At 49.2% G+C, this 24,565-nt stretch overlaps 1 protein-coding gene and 1 pseudogene across 2 annotated transcripts in view; one reads left to right on the top strand and one right to left on the bottom strand.

Annotated features, from left to right (window-relative positions):
• The window catches only part of C16H10orf90 (chromosome 16 C10orf90 homolog), a 381,825-nt gene that overhangs the window by 251,235 nt on the left and 106,025 nt on the right, over positions 1–24,565 (bottom strand). The gene's annotated exons all lie outside the window — the stretch shown is intronic.
• On the top strand, positions 13,668–14,330 carry LOC103010057 (zinc finger matrin-type protein 2-like; annotated as a pseudogene).

Raw genomic sequence — 24,565 nt, 5'->3', positions numbered from 1 at the left:
GAAGGCCTTCACTTTTCACTTTCCATGCACACATTTTGTCATAAGGCATCAGAGCCTGTTTAATTTCCCCAGACTGGTCCCTGGGGTTACTAACTAAAACTGTATACTTTTTTCTCTTCTGTAAATGGAAAAAACTTTTTTTCCGCTTCACTATACAATGTTTGGAAACTACAATAATTTGATGTTTCTCCTAACTTTCCAAGAGGAAGTGGCAAAACCAAGGAGAAAACTGCAGCAGTGGCACCCACCACATTGCCATATTCATCCGCAAGATTCATTTTCTCCCCCTTTGCAAGCCTTCAAATATCATTTACTTTGCCCCTGCTGGGTGTTCAGCTCTGGGCCAACTACTCCAATTCCCCGTTCAAAGCCACTTCTAATACTGGTAAAAACCAAAGCAACCCACAGCAAGGGAGAGATCACACAGCCCTCCTTCAAACTCATTGGGAGGAAGGAGTTATTTGAAGACAACAAATGGTATCTTCACATTTTCTCTCCAATGTCTGAATAGATTTTGAATAAAGAAAACCTATGACTTTGTTAGAAACTATGTTTGATTTTTAAGTATATATTTTGGCAAGCCTGAGGGGCTGGTGAAGATTGTGGTTGAAACTTTAAGGAAATATAAAAATCAATTTGGTATTTACATCCTCGGTCAATTTTACCCAAGAGGAAAACCTTTAGTGTCAGCCACTTGTCACCATCCTGCCACGAGAAACGGATGCCAGGCCGGGCTGTGGGCAATGAACAACGTGGCGGGGGGAGGAGGGGGGTGTTATGGCCTTGTCCCGAGAGAGGACTCCACTCTGCCCAGATTTCCTTCTCACAGATACACTGACTGTCACTCTTTGCCATGTTTCCTTGCTTGTATGAATTAATGAGTGTGTTGAACAAATTCCTGAAATCCAATATTTATCAGGAAAACACCCAAGCCCCAGGGGAAACCACAGGCCTAGCACCAGCCGATAGTGTGGCCACTGCCATCCTCTGGGACTCCCAACCCTGACCCTCCCTCCCATGGGGACAGCAGGTGGGCAGCCGCTTGGGGGGCAACCAGACCCCGCCCTCAGTGCAGAGTGGCAGGCACCTGTGTGGGTGAGCCCTCATCCCAGGCCACAGCTGACACTTATTGACAGAGAATGGCCTTCCACATGCACCCACTGGCAGTCAGGCCCCTGTCCTGTCCTGGTTAGAGGATGGGCTTTCCTTGAGCCCCCAGAGGATCCCCTTACTGGGTACCAAAGTGGTAACTCCAAGGTTCTCTCCCACTTCATGGAGGAAACACAGGTGGCCAATTGGGTCCTCCTCACACAGTAAGACCAGCAACCAGTGTGGGCAGTTTCCTGGTTTCCCAAACATTATAAAAAGCAGTTCCATGTAATGACTGTTTTTGCACACGCACACACACACACACACACACACAAACACATCCACAGAAGATGTGTAATACTCCGTGTGCGTTTTCTGAAAATAAAATAGGCCTGGTACAAGTTACCTTTTAGGTCATTTCATATAAATATAAGAATTTTCTAGCCACCTCAGCTGTCCACCAATGAATAAGACCAGAGGCCTGCAAACTATGGCCTGTGGGCCAAATGTGGCCCACAGCCTGTTTTGTAAATAAAGTTTTATTGCCACAGAGCCACCCCCATTTGTGTACGTGTTATCTGCAGTGCCTTTGCTCTTCACAGGGTGGCCGAGTTGAGTGACTGCAGCACAGACTGTGTGGCCTCCAAAGCCAAAAAGGTTTGCTATTTGGCCCTTGACAGAAAAGGTTTGCAGCCCCCAGAAATGAGACCTTCTGGTGAGGCAGTGAGCTCACTCTGTAACCGTGAGCCTGAGAGGAGACCCCTGCTTTGACCGTGGCAGGTAGACTAGCCCAGGGTTACCGAACCTCCGTGTGCTACAGAAGCATTGGGTGCTTCTGAAACCACGTACCCTCAGGCCCCGCCCGGCCCCTGGATCAGAATCTCCGGATGAAGGGGAGGAGCGGGGGCTCCGCGAAAGAGGGCTCAGCTCTCCGACACCCCCAATGACGACATTTTCCATCACTCTCTGCTCTTTCCCAAGCATCGTCCCACTCATTGCCCTGTTTAGTTCTCACGGCACTGCGAGTGTGAGAGGATGATCCTGATTCCCATTTCACAGATGAGCAGGTGAGGCCCCTGCGGGTAAGTGGCAGAGCCAGGACTCAGACGAAGTGCAGAACCTCTTCCACTGGCCCTGACCACTCTCCGTGACCTCTCAGATCCGCAATCCTATGAAGTCCCCAGTGAAACAGGAAAGTCAGCCCCAAAGACCAAACCCACTTCTCTAGCCTGTAACCCAGCTGCAGTACATGCTTGGGCTTGGTGCGCCCCGGGAAAGTGGGATGCCCGCCACGTGTGCGCACCTTGCAGTGAATGGTCCCAAGTGCTGGGCACCAGACTCGGACCAGCCTAAGACTCTGGCTAAGACTATGGCTGAGAGCAAGGCAGCACAGCCCCTGCCCCCATGGAATGTGCTGAAAGAGTTAGAGGGGAGGGGCGCCTGACCCAGATAATTCTATGAAGATCTACTCGCCGCTGTGACTTGCTAATCGCACTCCCACCTGGTCCCCCGTCCCTGTACATCTGCTCAGCTTCTCCTCACTTTGCTCTGCCCCCAACTCAGATGCCGTCTTTGGAAAGGACCCTCCCAGGCCAAACACCTCCCTTGCCCTACTCGGTTCTTCTTCATGTTACTTCTTATCCCAACATATATATTCATGACTGTTTTCTATAGTCTCTCCCTTACCGCCAAGAACGTAAACTCCCAGAGAGCATGGCGTGGTGCCACCGGTGGTGGTGCTGGTTCTCAAGTTTGCTTCCTCCTCCCTGCCCTCCTCCTCCCTGCCCTCCTCCTCCCTGCCCTCCTCCTCCCTGCCTTCCTCCCTGCCTTCCTTCCTCCCTGCCTTCCTCCTCCCTGCCTTCCTTCCTCCCTGCCCTCCTCCTCCCTGCCCTCCTCCTCCCTGCCCTCCTCCTCCCTGCCCTCCTTCCTCCCTGCCCTCCTCCTCCCTGCCCTCCTTCCTCCCTGCCCGCCTCCTCCCTGCCCTCCTCCTCCCTGCCCTCCTCCTCCCTGCCCTCCTTCCTCCCTGCCCTCCTTCCTCCCTGCCCTCCTCCTCCCTGCCCTCCTCCTCCCTGCCCTCCTCCCTGCCCTCCTCCTCCCTGCCCTCCTTCCTCCCTGCCCTCCTTCCTCCCTGCCCTCCTCCTCCCTGCCCTCCTCCTCCCTGCCCTCCTCCCTGCCCTTCTTCCTCCCTGCCTTCCTTCCTCCCTGCCTTCCTTCCTCCCTGCCCTCCTTCCTCCCTGCCTTCCTCCTCCCTGCCTTCCTTCCTCCCTGCCTTCCTCCTCCCTGCCTTCCTTCCTCCCTGCCTTCGTCCTCCCTGCCTTCCTTCCTCCCTGCCTTCCTCCCTCCCTGCCCTCCTTCCTCCCTGCCCTCCTACCTGCCCTCCTTCCTCCCTGCCTTCCTTCCTCCCTGCCCTCCTTCCTCCCTGCCCTCCTTCCTCCCTGCCCTCCTCCCTGCCCTCCTTCCTCCCCGCCTTCCTTCCTCCCCGCCCTCCTTCCTCCTGCCTTCCTTCCTCCCTGCCTTCCTTCCTCCCTGCCTTCCTTCCTCCCTGCCCTCCTTCCTCCTGCCTTCCTTCCTCCCTGCCTTCCTTCCTCCCTGCCTTCCTTCCTCCCTGCCCTCCTTCCTCCCTGCCCTCCTTCCTCCCTGCCCTCCTCCTCCCTGCCCTCCTCCTCCCTGCCCTCCTCCCTGCCCTCCTCCTCCCTGCCCTCCTTCCTCCCTGCCCTCCTTCCTCCCTGCCCTCCTCCTCCCTGCCCTCCTCCTCCCTGCCCTCCTCCCTGCCCTTCTTCCTCCCTGCCTTCCTTCCTCCCTGCCTTCCTTCCTCCCTGCCCTCCTTCCTCCCTGCCTTCCTCCTCCCTGCCTTCCTTCCTCCCTGCCTTCCTCCTCCCTGCCTTCCTTCCTCCCTGCCTTCGTCCTCCCTGCCTTCCTTCCTCCCTGCCTTCCTCCCTCCCTGCCCTCCTTCCTCCCTGCCCTCCTACCTGCCCTCCTTCCTCCCTGCCTTCCTTCCTCCCTGCCCTCCTTCCTCCCTGCCCTCCTTCCTCCCTGCCCTCCTCCCTGCCCTCCTTCCTCCCCGCCTTCCTTCCTCCCCGCCCTCCTTCCTCCTGCCTTCCTTCCTCCCTGCCTTCCTTCCTCCCTGCCTTCCTTCCTCCCTGCCCTCCTTCCTCCTGCCTTCCTTCCTCCCTGCCTTCCTTCCTCCCTGCCTTCCTTCCTCCCTGCCCTCCTTCCTCCCTGCCCTCCTTCCTCCCTGTCTTCCTTCCTCCCTGCCCTCCTTCCTCCCTGCCTTCCTTCCTCCCTGCCTTCCTTCCTCCCTGCCTTCCTCCTCCCTGCCCTCCTTCCTCCCTGCCTTCCTTCCTCCCTGCCCTCCTTCCTCCCTGCCCTTCTTCCTCCCTGCCTTCCTTCCTCCCTGCCCTCCTTCCTCCCTGCCCTTCTTCCTCCCTGCCCTCCTTCCTCCCTGCCCTCCTCCCTGCCCTCCTTCCTCCCTGCCTTCCTCCTCCCTGCCCTCCTCCTCCCTGCCCTCCTTCCTCCCTGCCCTCCTTCCTCCCTGCCCTCCTCCCTGCCTTCCTTCCTCCCTGCCCTCCTTCCTCCCTGCCCTCCTTCCTCCCTGCCCTCCTCCTCCCTGCCCTCCTCCTCCCTGCCCTCCTTCCTCCCTGCCCTCCTCCTCCCTGCCTTCCTTCCTCCCTGCCTTCCTTCCTCCCTGCCTTCCTTCCTCCCTGCCCTCCTCCTCCCTGCCTTCCTTCCTCCCTGCCCTCCTTCCTCCCTGCCTTCCTCCTCCCTGCCTTCCTTCCTCCCTGCCCTCCTTCCTCCCTGCCCTCCTTCCTCCCTGCCTTCCTTCCTCCCTGCCTTCCTTCCTCCCTGCCCTCCTTCCTCCCTGCCCTCCTTCCTCCCTGCCCTCCTTCCTCCCTGCCTTCCTTCCTCCCTGCCTTCCTTCCTCCCTGCCTTCCTTCCTCCCTGCCCCCTTTCCACTGCCTAAAGCTCGGATGAACGATAGGGTTATGCCAGGCTGTTATGAATGTGGATGTTGGGGGGTTTGCCCTAAAAGAAGGACTTACAGGGATTAGATATTCTCGGCAATATCTGGAGAGGCGTGGGTTGGTGTTACATGCAGACCTCGCACCTAAGGCCACGCCTGGAGCCCTGGGACGCTGCATCGCACGTCTCTTGTGGCACTGTCCAGTCCCCTCCACCCCGTCTCCCTCTTTCTGTGCAGCTCTGGCCAGCTTTGTGCAGGGCCACCAGCAGGGCCACCTGGGTCAGTGGGATCAGGGGCTGGCGGATGCCCAGGGACAGGCCTGAGATGTGCTTCCTACGGCTCATCCACAGGGCTGGTGACGGAGCACCAGCTGCCCAGGGTGCCTGCCCCACAGACCCTCTCCCTGGCCTTCCCACCTTCTCAGTTTCCCTCCCTGGTTCTTCACTCATGCCCGCTCCTGGGTACACATCCCAGGTCAGCTGCTGCAGGCTCTGCTCTCAGGAGAACCCGGGCTGGGCCCAATTCCAAATCGCCTATGGTGTCCCCTTGACACCTCACCTCTAGGTCCCTCAGGGACCTCTCCTATCCCATCTTGGACCTTGAAATCTGTCCCCCAGGCACTTTGGTGGTGCCCATTCTGCTCTCAATGGGATGAGTATCAGAATCTCCGCTGGGTCCTCCTAATGTCCAGCTCAGTGCCCTGCTCAGAACAGAATCCCAGTAACCATCGGTTACATGTGATAGTGTGGTCACAAATGCACACACAGAGGAATAGGGAATGAAGCCTGTGAGTAAGGAGACTGCCAGAGGCCACGAATCGCCTTCCTCAAAGAATGCTGAGTTAATCACCATTCAGAGTACCTGGTATGACTCAGAGGCCCAGGAACTCTTCCCATGGTCCTCCTTGAGGGTCAGCATCCTTCTCCTGGAGGAATCAGGGTGAAGGATTGTCAAACATTCAGGCAGGTCACAGAGAGGCTGAATGCCTCGCTATAGGTTTTTCTCTGATTCCAACCTGTCTTCAAGGGGGTGTAAGCCTGAGGAAGTATCACCGAGGTGTTATTTTGAAACCCATGCCGAGAGAGTATAAGGCTCTCTCTTATTGATTCAGAACCGGTAAAGGGAAGTGTAGGCCTAGCAAATTTTGCCCCAATGGGCTTCCCTATGGGGGCATCCCTGTTAGGGCACCAGCAAAAGGAACAGACTCCGTAATAGTAAGCTGCTCTTCCCGCCACTTCTCCAAAGCTTGCCAGCATGGGTATCTCCAGCCTTTGTCCGAACTCCATCCGTGCCCGTGAATGGGTAACTCGCTCACCCTGTTATAGGCGTCTCCCTCTTGGGGCAATAGCTTTCTGTTAAGAGGTTTGAATATAATTCAGCAAAGTGCACACCTCTTTAGAACAGGATTTCATTTCTAAGCTGCATTTGAAGTGATCTCACGCCCGTTAGGAAGCCCACACCTGCCAGATCTCCTCAGGTGTGTTCCCTCTTTTTCTTTTTTTCTAACACTCAGCTTTAATAGCCTTTTTTTTTATTAATTTTTTTTCCATTCCAGTTTACAAGGTATATTGAATATAGTTCCCTGTGCTACACAGTAGGCCCTTGTAGTTTATCCAGGTGTGTTCCATCTTGACCACCTGGCGGACTCCTCCTCCCCCTGCCCCCCTCAGCACCTGTCTGAGAGGCCTCCACAGGCCAAGGGTGACAAACAAACTGTAGCATCCTCGCTGACAGGAGGTGAAGCCTGCTGGACCAGTCTGGCCAGTGTCTATGTCCAGCATGCACTGCCCACCGTGCCAACTTCCTGCGTCCGGGCACCAGGTGTGGGGCAAGGCTACCTCAAGGTGCAAATTCGCTCTGTCCCCTTTCTCATGTCCCCAGGCTCTCAGTCTTGGGGCTCTTCACCCTTGGCTGCATTGCCCGGCCTGTGTTCCCGGCCAGCCCATCATCCGAGGGGATGGACCTCGGATTCCATCTCTCCTCCCTGGAGCTGATCACAAAGGGTGCCTCCTCGGGTTTCCTGCATGCTTTCTCCTCCCCATCTTCGGTTTCCTTGCTCCTGCCTTCTGCCTTTGCTAAGGTTTCTCTGTGCTTCTCATCCTACAGTTAACATTCAAATTGGTTGACAGCCCTATTTTTTTTCACTAAACAGACATTTATTTCTCCCTGTTGCCCATTCTTCCCTTAGGTTAGTATAACACAGGACACTGAGGGAAAATAACGCTCTCCAAAAATGGGCTGAAGAAAGAAGAGGGACTGGGTTTCAACTGGATCATTCAGAGTTTGTCATTCAGCATCACACACAAACTCATTGATCAGAATTTTGAGTACACTAACGATGACCAAAAAAGGGAAAGAAAAAAAAAACAAAGAAAACTATTCATTTTATCTTAGGTAGCTGAATTCATAGAAACATTTCCTATTACAATGTGAAATAAGAAGCAACTCCCAGGGCTTCCTTGGTGGCGCAGTGGTTGAGAGTCTGCCTGCCAACGCAGGGGACACGGGTTCGAGCCCTGGTCTGGGAAGATCCCACATGCCGCGGAGCAACTGGGCCCATGAGCCACAACTACTGAGCCTGCGCATCTGGAGCCTGTGCTCCGCAAAAAGAGAGGCCGCGACAGTGAGAGGCCCGTGCACCGCGATGAAGAGTGACCCCCGCTTGCCACAACTAGAGAAAGTCCTCGCACAGAAACGAAGACCCAACACAGCCAAAAATAAATAAAATAAATAAATAATTAAAAACGTTAAAAAAAGAAAAAAAAGGAAGCAATTCCCACAACTTAAGTAATTTCTATCCCAGTCTGAATTTAGACACAGATTATAATACTATGCGATATTAGCCTAAGTTAACGTGGCAATGAGAGTTCTAAAGTGCTTACTGACCACAACACCGGATCCAGTGTTTCATAAACAAGAAAACAGCCTTGTTTTGGAGAAATGAAATGAACCAGGAATATAGGGCCAGACCCATCCAGTGCCCTTTTCAAAAAAGAAGAAAACAGAAAGTCTGAGGGTTTGGTTTGGGGAAGGGGGAGGTTCACCTGAAGAATCCACCCTGCCAGCCAATAGCAAAGGCTAAAATAGTTTTCAAAGGTACAACCTGAGTCCTCTGAAGAAAGGAGTGGCAGCCCTTTCGGCGTCTTAGCTAGAAGATGACTAATTCCGAGTCAAGCGCAGGTCCCGCTGGGTGGAGCCTCCTGTTGCCCAGTGTCCAGACTCTCCTGCGCCAGCCGACCTCGTCCCCACCGAAGCTGATGCTCTCACCTCCCCCCGCCAACTCCCCCAGAATTTCAGTGAAACCCGGCTGCCTCTTGCTCAGGCGTTCACTCCGTGGACGCTTTCTGATGAACAGGCGCGGTTCCAAGCAGGAGGAACTCAAGGGTAAGTGAAACACGGTCCCTGAATCGCGCACCCTTGGTGGGAAGGTCGAACGGTGCAGACACCGTGGAAAACAATATTGCGCATCCTTAAATAAGTCAACGTGGGGTTATCACGTGACCCAGCAATTCCACTTCTGGGTGTATACCCAGAAGGACAGAAAGCGAGGTCTCAAAGAGGTATTTGTACACCTGTGTTCATCGCAGCCTTATTCGCAACAGCCAAGTGGAAGCAACCCAAGTGTCCATTAATGGACGAACAGATAAACAAAATGTGGTCTATCTATATGACGGAATATTACTCAGCCGCACACAAAAATGTTCTGGCGCGTGCTGCATCGTGGATGAATCTCGAAGACATTATGCTAAGTGAAATAAGCCAAATACAAAAGGACAACTCTATGACTCCACTTATAGGCAGTACCTGGAGTAGTCAAATTCCATAGAGATGGAAAGTAGAATGATGGTTGTCAGGGGCTGGGGGAGAGGGGAATGGGGAGCTATTATTGAATGGTTATGGAGTTTCAGTTTTGCAAGATGAAGCAGTTCTGGAGGTGGATGGTGGTGATGGTTGCACAACAATGTTAGTGTACTTAATGTCACCGAAGTGTACACGTAAAATGGTTAAGATGGTAACTTTTATGTTATGTATATTTCACCACAGTTAAAAATAATTTAAGAAAGAAACCAAGCATGGTGCCTGCTCTCAAGGCTCCTGAAGTCTGGTGGCCCTGGGACAATGGCCTCCAAACCTGGTCTGGGCACTTGCACAGACATGCTGGTGTCCATAGGGGTGGGGAAAGATTACATCTTTTATTTATACATACTTTTATCTAATCTTTTTTCAATATCTGTATAGAACATGTTAATACAATAGCTCGTGGTCATACTTTAGAGGCAAAAATTGGTCCTATATTAGGAGTGCCCTAAAAATTCTTCACTGGTGGGGATGAATGATGGAAAGTCACCTGGAGCCCCCATCCTAGAGGACACTTCACAGAACTGGAATTGTTTCCTCCTCAGTGTGGGGTAGAGGTGGCGGTGGGTTGGGAAGCATCATAAGTCAAGTTGCGTTGGCGATGACAAGCGGCAGTGGAGATGTGGCCCTTGTCCCCCAGGCCACCAAACTTGTATTAGGAAGGGCAATTGAGGGTCCAGAAACAATGACCCTGTTCCCCTCCCCTTTCTCCAGTGGGGTCAAGGGGAGTTCAGGTGTTACTCTCTTTGGGGACCTTTTTCTGCTGCTCTGGGGACTGCTTGTCACTGTTCAAAACTGTGAATGGCTGAGCCTTGCAAAACCATTGCTGCGTCACCTCCACCTCTGATCTTGGGGCCAAGCTCACCCACTTGCCCCAAAATGAGAGGGTTGGGGGGCTCTCCCTACCAGAATAAGAGCCTGCCATTAGATGTCCCACTGTGGTTGGTCTTCTCACAGCCCCACTCTCAGGGAACTTCTGACAGACTTCTCCAGGACTGGGAGGATGGCACTGTCCAGGGTTGACTTCTCCCCACTGGTCCTCAGAAGTGTCCTACGGCAGCCCCGCCACTGAGCACCCTCTGTCTTGGGTAAATTCCAGTTCCACTCTGGAGGGAGGAGAATTTGCTGAGGTTTCCAAGGAAGATGCTCATCCCTGGTCTGGTCAGGCCGGGAGACACTGGCTCCTTGTGCATTGGAGGAGGAGGGGGCTGTGAAGTCTGGAACTTCTACAGCCATCTCTCCCCTGAGGACAAAGCCTGACAGCAGGGAAGCCAGAGTGGATGCCCAGAAAGCAATCAGGCCCCTGATGACATGGAGTAGCCAAATCAAAGCATCCCTGAAGTCCACCCTGCTCTAGACTGACCAGCTGCACATGCAAATTAATCCCAAACACTGTTTAAACTCAGTTTGAGTTCATGACCCAATGCATCCTAATTATACACTGGCTCTGTGATTTGGTCCTATTTCATTTTATTTAATCATTTTTTTAAATGAAGTATAGTTAATTCACAATGTTGTGTTAGTTTCAGGTGAAGAGCAAAGTGATTCAGCTATACATATCCATACATTCTTTTTCAGATTCTTTTCCATTATAGTTTATTACAAGATATTGAGTAGAGTTCCCTGTGCTATGCAGTAAGTCCTTGTTGTTTAACTATTTTATATATAGTAGTGTGCATCTGTTCATCCCAAATTCCTAATTTATCTCTCCCCACACATTCACTGTGTTAAATTAGAAAACTAGTAACCATAATTTTGTTTTTTATGTCTGTGAGCCTATTACTGTTTTGTAAATAAGTTCGTTTGTATCTCTTTTTAGATTACACATATAAGCAATATCATATGATATTTATCTTTCTCTGTCTGACTTACTTAGTATGATAATCTCTAGGTCCATCCCTGTTGCTGTAAATTGGCATTATTTCATTCTTTTTTATGGCTGAGTAATATTCCATTGTGTGTGTGTATGTATGAATGTGTGAATGTGCATATATACATATATCACATCATCTTTATCCATTCATCTGTTGATGTGGTCCTATCTCATTTTTATTGCTGACTTTGATAGACCAAGAGATTCTCCTTGGACTTCACTCAACCTGGAGCTATTTCTGGTGGGACATGGATGATGGCTTCTGTGCTCCATTCACTCTCAGGAGCCAATGAGTTCCACCCTTCATCCTGAGGTCTCTGTTCATCCTTTTGACTTCAACACCACTTCTCTCCACACATGGACCCAAGCCCACCCACAAAAGACAAATCATAGGAGGGAGAGACAATACCCTGTGTATTTACTTGGAGCAAAGGGGAGGGCCAAGCGCCATGATTTCGAGCATCTCTGTTACTCTCACTCAATTCCCCATAGTTGCCTCATTTTCTTCATATCTTACCTGTCTATTAGCGGAAAGAGGGACATGTTTATGTTTTCTTATATCTCAGCCAATTGTGTTCGCAGGATGCTTCCTGCACTGTGATTTTTAATCTGATTAATAGGCTTAAGTCCCATTTTTATTTTATCTTGTCTTGTCCTGCTTTTGTTCTAGCAATCATGTCACAATGTAGAAAGTAATCAAAGTAGCATAACAGTAGCTTATTCTTCCCCGATTCATGTATCCCGGTCGCATTTATCTTGCTGTTGCTCTTTCACCTTATTTCTTTCGAGGATTACATGAACATACACGTGTGTTAAATTAGAAAAATATACAACCTTGTAAGAGGGAGCTATCATTTGCATAAAATACTGCCACCTGACAGCCTTGTAAGCCACTGCAGACATGACAGGGCTTAAACGTGAAGTTCAAGGCTACCTCGCCATACACAGCAGATGTCTTCCAGGAAAACCCAGTGTATGTCAAGAATACTGTAGTTGGGTCATTCTTGAAATACACAAAAGGATCCAGATTTTTTTTTTTTTTTTTAGTGAACTGGTGGTGAGTCATTTTCTACAGTTAACAATGCTTATTAAACTATTAATTATTTGCAAACATTGCTCCAAGTTTAAGTCGTTGCAATGTTTTCTTAAGCAGGCTGTACTGACTGAGAGCTTCTCTCTCCATCAGAGAGCTCCTTAAATCACATGACCCCATTGACCGTAGATGATTGGCTAAGAGGTGGAAGCTCGATTCAAGCTTAGCCAATCAAATTTCCTCAGAGAAGCTTTGTCTTCGGGGGCAAAGAGAATGAGCCAACTAGGTGAGGACTGCCGTTTAAGGCTGACCATGCCAGGACCATGTGCAAGGGAATGACCAGAGAAGCTGGGCTGCAGAGAGCAGAAAAAAGCAGACTGGCAGCAAAGGTGAAAGGGGAGAGAGAGCTGCCAGGGCACCCTGGTCTGGCTGGCCGGTCCTCACTGTATTTAGGATCCAAGGAATACACTTTTATTCTGACCATAAATCCCACATTACTTGCGCCTACACGAGCAGACCTTTGTACCTTGCAGTCGAGCAGTCACACCAACTAGGATTCACTTGGCTCTGCAGGATGAGCACAGGGAGCCTCTCATCCACCCCCCTTTCTCGACACCAGAGGCTTCTCCCAGGCCATCAGCTTCCCTGGCCCTGCCTTCCTTTCTTCTTCCTTTCTAATTCACCCGCTGCTCACTCATGAATGGCTTCTGGAGAGGGCTGCAGGCAAACACTGTCAATGATCTTCTAAGACGCCCAAGTCCTCATGATGGGAATTTCCAAGTTTTTACACACTCATGCCTTGGTTATAACTAACGGAATTTTCAAGTTGAAAGGAACTTTATATTAAAAGACCACGTGGCCCAAATTTTGCGCAAATTTGCAAAATAATCCTGATTTCAAAGATTCTGTTCAATCAATCAATCGATCATTTTTGTTTCAGAAGATGTTCTTCCTTCTTCTGCTGGGGATCAGAGAGTAAGAATGGACCCAGTAGCTAATCTCAAGGAGCTCTTGAGAGGGTCAAACATATACAGTGGAAGTCTTGTGGAAGGTCAAATATATACAGTGTGTTAGGATTCTGGGGGTTGACAGAAACCCACCTGTACCAGTCTGGACAGAGAGAGGAACCCATTGGCTCAAGGAATCCATGGATGGATCAAAGAATCACAGTGCCAGAGGGGCAAGGACTTACTGGGAATCAGGAACAACTGGATTCTCCATCTGGACTCTCCCTCTGCCTACACCATGGAGGCTTAGTTTACTTAGTAATGGGTGGGAGGAGATTGTCTCCCATACAAGATTAGAATAAATATTAAAGTTTAAATACCTCAGAGAAGTGCCTAGGATGATGCTCCTTGTAGGAGCTTGATAAATTTCCCAATTTCCCCTTATAGGTGAAGCCCAAGAACATACAATCTGTTACCCGACATGCTTTGTGTGGGGTGTAATGGAAAATGGACAATGGGAGGAAAGGGAGGAAAAGAAGAGATAAATGAACTTTTGAGTCACTGGAGAGAATCTTCCAGGCATTTTTGAGTCCAACAGAGATATTCTCTCCTCACAAAAACCAGAGAGGCGTATTCAACCTCTCTGCCTGCCAGGATAGTTGCAGAAATTGTCTCGAAGAAAGCCTTATCACAAAAGAAACCGCACCTCCTAAATAATGCACAGATAAGTAAAATATTAAAATGGAACATCTAGAGCTAGAAAAATAGAAATGTATTTACAGTGTTTATGGAACTGAGTCAGAAAATCGCTGTAGATTCAAGAATGAATTTGGACTCAGAGAGACTGAAAACACCCTGAAATTAGGATATAAGTATTGACTTTAAAATAAGTGAGGGGCAGTGAAGATGGCGTCGGGCAGTGGGACAAAAAACTTGGACTTTTGCTGAAAGTGGGACAAAGATGAATATGAGAAGCTCGCCGAGAAGAGGCTCACGGAAGAGAGAGAAAAGAAGGATGGAAAACCAGTGCGGCCAGTCAAGCGAGAGCTTCTCCGGCATAGGGACTACAAGGTGGACCTGGAATCCAAGCTCAGGAAGACAACAGTCATTACCAAGACCACCCCACGGTCATTACCAAGACCACCCCACGGTCTGAGATGGGACGATACTACTGCAATGTCTGTGAAGGTGTGGTGAAAGACTCCATCAACTTCCTGGATCACATTAATGGAAAGAAACATCAGTGAAACCTGGGCATGTCTATGCGTGTGGGACATTCCACTTTGGATCAGGTGAAGAAACGTTTTGAAGTCAACAAGAAGAAAATGGAAAAGAAGAAGAAAGATTATGATTTTGAGGAAAGGATGAAGGAACTCAGAGAAGAGGAGGAAAAGGCCAAAGCCTACAAGAAAGAGAAACAGAAGGAGAAGAAAAGGAGGGCGGAGGAGGACTTGACATTAGGAGGAGGATGAGATGGCAGCTGTGATGAGCTTCTCTGGCTTTGGTTCCACCAAGAAGAGTTACTGAGGCTTTCTACGCTTGGCTTTTTGCCAGGCCTAACTTTGTGTGTGTGGGCGCCATTTTGGGGGAGGTACTGGGGAAAGTCCTTAAGAGTGGCAATGGAGGGGGCTGGAGGGTGGGTGCTTGTGGTTTCCCTCTGCCTTGGGAGAGAGCACAGGATGCAAAGGAACGTGCTGTGGCACGTTCCTTCAGCCTCAGAATTTCACTGGAGACAGAGGACCTCTGATCATCTGAGTTCCCAATGAAGAAAAACCTCCGCTTCTGAGGCTGCTTTCCCGAAACTCCCCCTGCATCTTTTCCTTTTCATCTGTCCATCTCATCTGAGCATCGTACATTTATCCTGTGTTCTGCCTTTGTTTTAATTTTTACTCTTGCTTAGCCTACAGCAGAAGGGTTCTCTGGGTTCCCAGTTTCCAGCTGATAGCATATCCTTGACTGGCCCCTCCTTTCCCCATTCTCCCCCAACCCCGCCCCGTGGTTCTCTGGCCACCTGTGCACACATGTGTACTTCTGCCTGGGTCATTGGTATGTGTGGGTGTGTGTGCATGAAACTGTCACATAGAGGGAGCCTGAACTAGAGCCTCAAGAGCATTGCTGCCTTGGGGCCTGGTGTTCTCAGCTTCCTCAGAGCATGTAACAGGAAATTAATTAGGATGAGTGTTTGGTGTGGTTTTTGTCTGGTGAGTTTTTTAAACTTTGTTCTTCATATGTAAACCGTTCAGCTTTTCCTATTTGTTTCATTTTATTGAGGATTACTTTGTTTTCGTCTTCCTTGTAAGCAGGCTCTTGGAAGAACCTGTTTGATGCAAAAATGAAAAAGGAGAAAACCTCATATGGGAGCCCTTGGGTCTCAGAGGCTGTTCAACATGTATAATAAATGGCATTGACTGGGCCTATTTCAAAAAAAAAATAAGCGAGGACTTCCCTGGTGGCTCAGTGGTTAAGAATCCGCCTGCCAATGCAGGGGACACAGGTTCGAGCCCTGGTCCGGGAGGATCCCACATGCCACAGAGCAACTAAGCCCGTGCGCCACAACTACTGAGCCCACGCACCACAACTACTAAAACCCGTGCTCCTGGAGCCCGTGCTCCGCAACAAGAGAAGCCACCGCAATGAGAAGCCGCACACCACAACGAAGAGTAGCCCCCTCTATCCGCAACTAGAGAAAGCCCGGGCATAGCAAGGAAGACCCTATGCAGCCAAAAATAAACAAATAAATTTATTTAAAAATAACATTAAATAAAAATAAGTGAGCATTCTTAGAGCAACTGCCATGGGCTGATACTGGTTAGTAGATTAGACGTAGACAAACTCAAGGAGACTAAAAGACGCAGGACAAAACTGCTCTCACCATCCCTAGCTGAGGTTTCACCAATACCCTGATGAGGAGAAATCCGAAGGAAATAATCAGAAGTGAGGAAAAAGATATTTTGTAAATGGCAAAGGTGCTGATTATAATATAAAAAAGAAACAGCTGAAATTTCCAGGTAAGAAAGCAAATTATTTCAATACCAATTATATAACATAAAATTGTACACACACAGAAAGCGATACAAAGGGAATGTGATAAAATATTACCAGTGGTCTGCTTTGCGTGGTGCTACTATATAGGCAATTTGTTCTTGCTGCATTTCTTTTCAGCAATGAATCTGCAGTACTCTTCATTAAAAACAATTTTAGGGAAATGTTTAAAAATGATTTCTCTTACTGCTGAAGAGTGGTACCTGGGAGATCAAACAGATATTTGATGAGAAGTACCTGGAGCGTGAATTAGGTGCATAACTGACACTTACTGGGTACTGGGATTCCAGGTGCCAAGCAGAGGGCTAAATGGAGAGAAGGTGCTCATCTAATCCTCACAAACCACCCCCCCAAGGGGGGGGGGTTGTGAAGGGTGAGGTGAAGCATGAAAAGTGTGACTCCCTGGGGCAAAGACACAACGTGGAGGTGGGCTGGGGTCTGACTCAGAGACCACCCTCTAGACCTCTAGCGGAGCAAGTCACCCCATCAAAGCTCATCCTGCTCAGTAAGACGTTCCATTAAAACTAACACAAGAGTTGCTCATTTAGTTCTCATAAGGGTCCTGGGGCAGGTGCAGAAACCAAGTCTCAAAGAAGTCAAGCAACCAGACCACAGGCGCACAGCTGGAAAGGGGCAGAGCACAGATGCGGTCCTGCCTTCCCGATTCCCATCCCATAGCTGAGATTCCAACTCTGCTCGGCCCACCTCGGTCCAGGGGTTTTCCCCGGAGATGCAGTAGCACATTCAGCAGGGGGTTATCAGGTACTTCCCAGGGGCTAATCAGCAGGGCCCCAAAGATGACATCCCTGCCTGAAGGAACACAGATCCCCTGGGATGTGGGCGTGCGCACAATCACAGCACGTGACATGACTGTTACGGTGATAGGTATGAGATTAAAAATCTTCCATGGAAGACCCAGGAGGGTGCCCTAGTGGCCCAGGAAATAGGGAAAGAAGCCAGTTAGTGTCTGTTGCAGGTCTGCATATGGTAATCGATTCTCCTGTTGAATTTGAGGCCTGTGGCGCGCGAGTCAGACTGGGGCACTCCTGAGAGATCCAGCTTAAGACAGAATCCAGAGGTGCATCCTACCTTGATTTACCTCCCATCCTCCCCTGAAGTGGGGTTAGCACCCTGTTGATCTGAACGTCTTTCATCAGCAAATGCACGACAGGCTACATATCATGTACGATGCTAAGTGGAGGCACCAGCTCAGCAGCCAAACTTCCTGGGGACATTCAAACTCCGGATCCTGAGCCTGTATCCCAGAAGGGCCAACTGCGGCCATCACTCCATCTACTGAGTCAGATTTAGTGACAGCCCACAGTGAGCTGACTCGGAGGGTAGAGGAGAAAGAACAGTGAGAAAGGGAGCTGAACCCCTGATTCCAAATTCTGTCACTAATTGGATTCTCTCCCCTCCCTGTATCTTTCACCCTCTTTTCCACAATCAGTGCTCTTGAACACTAGACTCGCCGAGTTTTGTAACTGGAATTAGCTTTGGTGCTGGCTGCCTTCTAGGTTGAACACAAGAAAAAAGAAAGCATAAAGGAGTTAAGAACTCTCTTGACATCACACAGCCAGCTCGAGGTGTCCTCCCCATTTATTCTAAATGGAAGCTGTTTGGGGATAATCTTTTTTTTTTTTTTTTTAATTCTTGGTTTTATCGGCATGTACTTTAAATTTATTTATATATTTTTGGGTGTGTTGGGTCTTCGTTTCTGTGCGAGGGCTTTCTCTAGTTGCGGCGAGCGGGGGCCACTCTTCATCGCGGTGCGCGGGCCTCTCACTATCACAGCCTCTCCTGTTGTGGAGCACAGGCTCCAGACGCGCAGGCTCAGTAACTGTGGCTCACGGGCCCAGTTGCTCTGCGGCATGTGGGATCTTCCCAGACCAGGGCTCGGACCTGTGTCCCCTGCATTGGCAGGCAGATTCTCAACCACTGCACCACCAGGGAAGCCCAGGGATAATCTTAAATAGGAGCTAAAGGCTCCACCCTGAAGATTATTTCCAGGAGCAGAAGCGGAAACTGGTGAAAACGGGTTAAACCAGCAGCTTTAGGAAGCCTGGTCTCTGGGGACCCAGAGGTCAAAGCAGTACCTTCCTCCCCCCTTCTCTCCCCTCTGCACCCTTTGTGAGGTGGGTCCCTTCCCCCTGCACCTCTTGAATGGAGTTTTCTGTCCACACGGAGTAAAACCAAATAAGGAAACTCAGATGTCTGGCTTGATGGGAGGAGCGCAGACTGTGTGATCTGCAAAGCCAGACCCACCAACCAGAGGTCAGGGCCCTGCAGCTCTAGTCCCAACACCGCCATCTGTTCTATGGACTGAACAATTGGAGCGTCAGTGTCTTTTTTAGTAAAACAGAGGCAATGTTTGCCTTACTCACCTTAGATAGTAGCCCATTAAAAATAATTATTAAAAAATAATGGGACAAAACAAAATAATAATGCGACTTCCCTAGTGGCACAGTGGTTAAGAATCCACCTGCCAACGCAGGGGACAAGGGTTTGATCCCTGGTCCGGGAGAATCCCACATGCCGCGGAGCAACTAAGCCCGTGCGCCACAACTACTGAGCCTGCGCTCTAGAGCCTGTGAGCCACAACTACTGAGCCCGCATGCCACAACTACTGAAGCCTGCATGCCTAGAGCCCATGCTCTGCAACAAGAGAAGCCACAGCAATGAGAAGCCTGCGCACCACGACGTAGAGTAGCCCCCGCTCACCGCAACTAGAGAAAGCCCACGTGCAGCCAGAAATAAAATTAATTAATTAATACAAAAATAATAATGATTCTGACACTTGTTACAATGGTAGGGATATTTATTCAAGACTATTGCAATAGGAGAGAGACCAAGCTCAAGGGCAAGTTGGTGATTTATAGCCAAGGAACAGAGTGAGAGGCTCAACGGATGGAAAATTCCTAACAGGAGACATCAAGAGTCAGGGGGATTCTTGGGACTTTCTTGATGGTCCAGTGGCTAAGATTCCATGCTTTCTCTGCAGGTGGCATGGGTTCGATCCCTGGTCGGGAAACTAAGATCCTGCATGCCGTGTGGCCAAAAACAAAACAAAACAAAAAAGAGTCAGAAGGATTCTTGCTAAAGGCAAGCCGAGGTGATCGGATATCAAAAATGGGAGATGAGAAGTTTGATCAGATATCAAAAGTAGGGGGTTCTTGCTACGATGGGCTAGGCAGACCAAAGATAGAACAAGGGCCAAAGTCAAGACCTAGAGGAAAAGATGTCTCAGAGGAGGATAAAATTGGGTCCAGGACAAAGTGTCTGTCGAGCCACAGAATCAAAAAAGATACTCTGTAACCTGCATGTTGGAAAACTGTAACAAACAATTTACATAACTTTTTTTTTGTTGTTTCTATCCCTTATAGACATTGGCTATGAAAATTATTTAGAAATAATTTGTGTTTAATAGCTGGTAAAAAAAAAAACAACACACAGTTGGCATTTCAAGTCTAATCCAACCAAATACACAGTCTTCAGGCTCTGGAAGCTCTGAGAAACAAAGAGTTCAGGAGCCAATGATGTTATGACCATCTGGCTAATCTTTTTTTCACTACCATCATAGCTAATGGCCAAGCAGTCCATGGACCTCTGGGGGCTGGACCTATCAGGCATCTGAGTGATGGGCACAGCCAGCTGCCTGTAAGACTCTTGGGATGGTTCCCACTGCTCAGTTGGGATGTGGCACAAAGGGCTGTGCTAATCAGTCCTGTACTTCCAGCCTGGGGGAAACAAAAGTATCAACAGAAACAACTCGGAGAGGAACTTTCTCATCATATATCAAGTCTTTCTATTCATTTTAAAGACTGCTATTCAGTATCTGCCAGGATTTTAGAAGGGGACTTAAATTTGCTTCACAGATTTGAAAACATTGCCAGGAAAAGGATCACCTGGCCAGATGGGTGGTTTCTCCTGCCATTCTGCATTTACATGCACTTTTATCCCTCTAGAGAGTTCTACTGTGTGCCCAGAAGTATATCAGCAGATGAACTTAGAAGACCCAGAACCGAGGATTCAGGGAAGCAAATTAAATCTGACCAAGGGAAGACCATTGGGCTCAACAGTCCAATACAACACAGTATAGATAGACCATGCAGATGTGAACGCCTGAGCCCTGGACCATTCTTCCTCCGCCCAATAAGCCACATGTTTTCTTTACTTCAGGGCTTCTATCCTCTACCTTCTCAAAGTGAACACCTATAGATACAGAACTGCCTGTTGAGATGTCGTTGGGGAATTCAAAATTGTCATCGACTTTGGATGCACCAACACCCGTCACCAGCTACCCTTACAAAAATAAGAAGGAGGAAGTAAGGTCTTATTTCAAACAAAGTCTTCCATGATTCCCCAAACTCAATGCAAACTCTCTGTCTCTCAACGCTCTGATATTCTGTGAGTTTTCTTCCAAGCACATTTTACTGTTTTGTCCTGTGGTTATTTCTGTCTCACCCACCATATTCCACCACTTCCTCTGAGGACCTATTGAGACCTCTCGAGTCAATCAAGGCAAAGCTTCTACTCACCCTGGACGCGGCCTCACAATCCTCAGTCACTCTCCCAGGCAGACACTGCTGGGGGGCTAGAACTGGCATCAGAAGTAAGTCAATTTGTTGCCATTTTGAGTCTAGACAGGGAGGGTGGGACAGCCTCTTATTGCCCCTGGTTTCTCCCTCTGGAGCTGGACTGAATGGTCTCAGTGCTTAATTTGCTTTAGGTTCTCAGATCATTCACATAAAACAAGTCAGACCCTCTCACCAAAAGCAAGCGGAGCTCGGCAAGGCCCTACTTTGTGAGTCCTAACATTTCTAAGAGGAGAGAATGTAGACGGATCTTAAGGGGCCCACACACCTCTCACTTCTTTCTCACTTCCTCCCTGCATGACATGAGGAACTGCTCTCGTAAGAGGGATGGATACCCTACCAGCCACTCCAATCAACTGGTCAGTGTGGTCAGCTCTGGGGAGGCTCCCGCCAGAATCCTACCCTTTGCAGACATCTGATCCTACAGAGTCATGGTCCCTGGGAAACTTCAGATGTGGGTGGGAATAGGGGCGGGGGGCTCTTACTTATTCTAGACGGTAAAACCAGAGACTTTCAAAGCCAGGTCTCAGCAGTACCTGATGTTCTGCCCACCTACACCTGTAAGGATTCCTTCATCTGGGGAAGCCCTGGGCTATAGAGTGGATGGGAATTCCCCACTGGGAAAAGTCTTCTTCCTTCTGGATGTGAAACATCTGAAAGAGAAAATGTGCTTCTCCCATGATGGGCATCAGTGCGATACTATTCACAATCCACTGACAGATTCGGGCTGTCTATACCGTATAAACCGTCAGAGGCCAGCGGCCATTGGTCCAATAGAATCAGAGTCACCTGGAAAGGTAAAGACTGGGACAAAAGAGGGATATGCTTTTTGGAATAGTTTTGGGCACTGAAGATTTGATTCTATTAACCTGCTAAGTCTAATGAAAGGAAAACCTCTTCAAAAAGAAGCAACACATATTCATATGAAGGGGGGAAAATACATCCTTCTGGAACCCAGCACTAAACACATGTGAAAATGCAATAAGCGGACATAAAGGACACTGCACCACACTCAGCCAGCCACACTACAAAACCAAGAATGACACACAGACGGCAGGTGGGCTCCTCCAGACCCCCACGCCTGGGTCTCCCGTGTCCTCTAAGTTCTGGAAGCCTGAGGACTGAAGTCTGCTCACAGATTGTTGAGGCCACCTGGCTGTCCCTCACGGCCAGAGGTGACCCGGTTGGAGTGCATCGCCAGGCAAAGCACCACGAGCTGCCTCGGAGACCACGGATGAAGTCAAACGAGCGGGGATGCAGAGTCTGAGCCAGGTGGGCTTGGAAACTGGGAGCTGGGGGCCGCTCCCAGGGCAGAGGCAGCAGGGCCGGGCAGGGAGGAGGCCGGGGAAGCAGAAGAGCTTACCGCACGGCTGCTGAACCCGCTGGGCTGGCATTTGGTTAAGACCCCTGTGACCTCTAACCTCCTGAGACCAGTGGCTCATGACTGGGGACTATTTTGCCCTCCCTGCCCCCGCCCTGGGGAACACTTGGCAGTATCTAGAGACATCTGTGCTTATCGCAAATGGGGAGGACGTGCTCTGGCATCTGGTGGGCAGAGGCCAGGGATACAGCCAATCACCCTAGAGTGCACAGGACATCCCCCATGAACGAGGTTATCCTGCCCCAACAGGATAACCTGTGCTGAGGCTGAGAAAGCCGCCATCAGACCAGCGCGGAAGGCACTCGAAGTTTCAAATGCAAAGTGCTGCCACACGTGGGAGGTCCCCACCTTCCGAGAATTTCTACTTCAAATCTCAGACCCACCCCCAAAGCTCTGGAAACAACCTGATATTCTCACTCACACCATGCACGAAGTGACCTGAAAGCCAGAGGGTCCTGAGGCTGGAAGGCTGCCTCCGTTTTACCCACTCTTGGTTTTCTAAGAAGTGTTCCTTTGCAAGGGAGAAGACGCCCCGAAGAAAAGCAACTTAGGAGAAATGAATTGTTCCCTTCTCTTGCAGTAACGGGGACGCTGCCATTTGACTAAACAGGGGTCATCACCCTTTGAAGGATGTCTTCTCTTTTGTCTGATTCAAACTAGCCATTTTTCATGTAAAACATAAGCTAACCAGGAAATTACATTTCTACTCTTTTATAATACAGATTACAGAGATGAAGAAAAATCTGCCATAAACAGTAGAAAAAGCCATTATTCAGATGAAGAGCAGCCTGCAGGAGGCCAGTTTGCTGGAGAAGCAAGCCCTGAAATTGGCATATGGCTCCAGGGGTCATATTCTCAACTTCAGCTGCACCTTAGAATCAGCTGAGAAGCTTTGGAACTCCCAGTGATCAGGCCAACAGAAGCTCTGAGATGGTTCTCAAACCCGTGCCTCAGAATCACCTGGAGGGCTCATTAAAATTCAGTTTGCTTATATGTCCATGCCACTCTCTCACTTTGCCCCAGCTTGCCCTTCCCCCTCCCCGGGTGGGATAGGGAGGGTGGGAGGGAGACACAAGAGGGAGGGGATATGGGGACATGTGTATATGTATAGCTGATTCACTTTGTTATACAGCAGAAACTAACACACCATTGTAAAGCAATTATACGCCAATAAAGATGTTAAAAAAAAAAAATTCAGTTTGCTTGTCCCACCCCCAGAGCTTTCAATCTGTAGGTCAGAGGTGGAGGCTAGGAATGTGCATTTGTAACAAGTTCCCCCGGGGACACTGACACTGCTGGCCTGCGAACCACACTTGGAGAACCACTGCTCTTAGGAAGGGACCCAGGTATCCCCAGGTGTGCAGCCAGCATTAAGAATCACTGCTCAGGGACTGACTTCACGGCGGGAAGCAGGGAGGAGAAACACTTACACTTACATGGGTCTTTTGTGCCTCTCTGCTTTACCCCGTCAGCGCTGTGCTGAAAAGGAGACTCCCTTAATGAAGAGAGAGTGGGAAGCGGAAAATGGTACCCGTAGAGAGACACAGCCTCAACCAAAGATCAAGGTTAACATCATTGGTATTGAGTTACATTGTATCACGTGCCCCTAATACGATGTAACAAGGAGGGCATGTGACCCCTACGGTGTTTGTCCCCCAAATCCGTAACTTCAGCCTAATAATGAGAAAACATCAGAGAACCTCAAGCTGAGGGTCATTCTGCAACATGACTGATCATTCCTCTTCAAAAGTGTGAAGAGTAGGGGGGTCAAGGAAAGACTGAGGAAGTGTCACAGATAGCAGGAGGCTAAGAAGCCCTGAGGACTAAGTGCCTCGTGGGATCCTGGATTAGCTCCAGGGACAGAAAGAGGACATCGGTAGAAACCCTGGAGAAATCCAGATAAGTCTGTAGTTACATTCACAGCATTGCACCAACGCTGATTCCTCAGTTTTGATGAATGTACCCTGGTTACATAAGATACTAACACTAGGCGAAGCAGGGTGAAGGGAACCCCCTGCCGTCTTCACAACGCTTCTGTGCATTTAAAATTATTTAAGATAAAAAAATCTAAAAAGTGAGAATCCTGGGACTGTAAGATTTTTCTCAACTGCTTTCATAATTTGGAATTTATGAAAAGTCCCATGGAAGTGATGCAGATAATTATAGAGACGCCACCATTCTCTAACTCAATTCCCATTGGCTGCTGTTGACAAGGACAAGGTAGGGTGCCTGATAGAATCTGAGGCAGGACATGGGCAAATGTTTTAATTTTCGTCCTAGAGTACTGGTTATTAGGAAAAATGATTACGCCGATACATGACTAAGATAATACGGGGGAGAAATACAGAAATGGCACAATTTGTGAAACGCAGACAGGAGGCAAAGAGTCACGCATTTCTGAGGCCTCACCCAGCCTCAGTTTACCCAGCTACGAAATGAGGGACTGAGACAAGGTATCCTTGAATGTCCTTCCCACTGTCCTGTTCAACAACTCACAAGTATATAGGGATTTTTGAATAATCATCTTTTTTTTTGAAAGCAAGTCATGCCTATGTCAAACACACTGGGAAATTTGAAGGAACATCCATAATTGTCTTTAAATAACTTTATTGGTGATTTCAGTTTCTTCTTTATTATTTCATGTTATTTTCTCAGTTTTGCAAAAAGTGATATGTCGTGCTTTTAGAAATTAGGGGGAAATGAACTAAAACAAACACACAAACAGATACAGAAATATCAGTGTTTCCAAGACCCATAGAAAGCACATCACAGAGGAGAAGACCACT

The sequence above is a fragment of the Balaenoptera acutorostrata genome, chromosome 16 (assembly GCF_949987535.1).
Source record: "Balaenoptera acutorostrata chromosome 16, mBalAcu1.1, whole genome shotgun sequence".
NCBI classification, from domain to species: Eukaryota; Metazoa; Chordata; class Mammalia; order Artiodactyla; family Balaenopteridae; genus Balaenoptera; species Balaenoptera acutorostrata.
Note: the sequence above shows the minus strand (reverse complement) of the source record. Positions and strands in the feature narration are given on the sequence as shown.